The sequence below is a fragment of the Oryzias melastigma genome, linkage group LG15 (genome assembly GCF_002922805.2).
Source record: "Oryzias melastigma strain HK-1 linkage group LG15, ASM292280v2, whole genome shotgun sequence".
Lineage (NCBI taxonomy): Eukaryota > Metazoa > Chordata > Actinopteri > Beloniformes > Adrianichthyidae > Oryzias > Oryzias melastigma.
This window is the reverse complement of record NC_050526.1, coordinates 16,415,715-16,417,360: the sequence shown is the minus strand read 5'-3', so window position 1 is coordinate 16,417,360 and position 1,646 is coordinate 16,415,715. Positions and strand designations below refer to the sequence as shown.

The 1,646-nt window shown below is 39.4% G+C and overlaps 1 protein-coding gene across 1 annotated transcript in view; it reads right to left on the bottom strand.

Moving 5' to 3' along the window:
- The window catches only part of tspan14 (tetraspanin 14), a 7,827-nt gene extending 6,384 nt beyond the window's left edge, over nucleotides 1-1,443 (bottom strand). Inside the window, exon 1 of the mRNA XM_024297820.2 lies at nucleotides 1,292-1,443. The gene's annotated coding sequence lies outside the window, so the exon portion shown is untranslated. The remainder of the gene's footprint in view (nucleotides 1-1,291) is intronic.
- Nucleotides 1,444-1,646: the final 203 nt, after the last annotated feature.

Below are 1,646 nucleotides of genomic sequence, written 5' to 3'. Positions count from 1 at the left end.
GTGCAACAGCTAATCCTGTTATTTGATGTTAAAGAACTTATTTGTATACTTTTGCAGAAAATAAGTATTTAGCCTCAAAAAACAGACAAGAATCTTTTCTATCCTCCACTCTGCTAATGACACTTTACAGTCAGACTGTAACCCTCTCCACCATGACCAAAGAGCTGTTGAAGTACACCAGGGACAGGGTCATACTAGTATGAACCAATAAACACGCAGCTAGAAGAGAAGAGATAATTCCCACTGTGAAGCATGGTGGTAGGAATTCATGATGTGTGAAGCGAAGCATAAATGCAGTCACGTTTAGGTCAGATTTAAGACAAAAACTTCCTTCAATCAGGGAGACCATTGAGGCCAGATCATCCATCAGGACAATGATCCCAAACGGGTTCGAAGTGAAAAACGCTGCCGTGTTCTGTCGTTTTTAGAGTGGAATTAAAACATGTTTTTTTTTTTAGTTATTTGGGAGATGGGAAGAATTCCCAAAGAAAACATGAAAAATACACACAAAAAAAGTTCACAGGTGGGATTTGAACTGAACCACTGCACCACCTTACAGCCAAGCAGAGAATTCTAGAGGCAGAAGTGAAACCTAAAGTTGGAGTGACTCAAGAGCAGATTTCAAAATCAGTGTCAGAAAAAGTCAAGTTCAAAGCTTTGAAAGGCCCCCTCACCTGCTAAAAATAAAAACATGAACAATGTCGAACTTTAAATAAACAAAGTCAAATTAACTAAAAGATAAATTCGCTTAGTGTTGTAAAAAGTCTAAAAAGGTGTATGATGCCAAAATGCTTTTATTTATTATTACCCAAAAGATAACTGGGAGTGGCTTTGTTTTGAAAAGCCCGCCCCCAGCGGACTCCACAGGAACTGCAACAGCAGCCACTGCCCGGTTCACGTCGGTTTCGATTAAAAAAAAAAAGTTGGTTCTGACCCAAAGAAACTTCTGTGAACTGCCAGTCTATGAAGTCAGAACCAGTCTATCGCTCCTTAAGGTTGGCACGCGCCCACAGTCCCCGAGCACTGACCGAGGAATCAGTTATCAATAACCGGAAATGACGCTAATTCCCAAATCTCCTTCATACCGAAACCCAGTCTGTGTTGAGTTAAGTGTAATCTTTGTAGATTGCTTGTTGATTAAAAGTGAAATATCAAAATCCAAAACTTTTTTTGATCGATCTGGTCTGTCATCGATCAACCGGAAGTTCCTGATTCGAACGCTAACAAAAGACGGAAAGGTTCCTGGCGAAAACAAAACGGAAGAACGGGTTTAAAAAAGGATCCAACTCACCTCAAGTCGATTCAATCGATAAGCTCGTCTTTCCTTTGGTTATTTTATCGATCAAACAGCGTCAGCTGAAGACCAGCGCTCTTCTTCAGCGATTTCCAACAGGCGGCTTTCTTCTTCGTTTGTCGTCCGTGGACAGGCGTGCCCCCCGCTGGTCTGTGGCGGGACTGCACGAGATTTATATATATTTTTTTCATAAACAAACAAAAAAAAATCCTATTTTTTTTTCCACATCCCCTCTTTTTAAAAACCAAAAACAGAATCAAGCTTAAAGTTAAATCAACCTTTAAAGGAAAAATAAAATCTTAGATCTTCCATTGTAAATTATTTTATTTTATTGTTGGAAGGAGAATAAGAA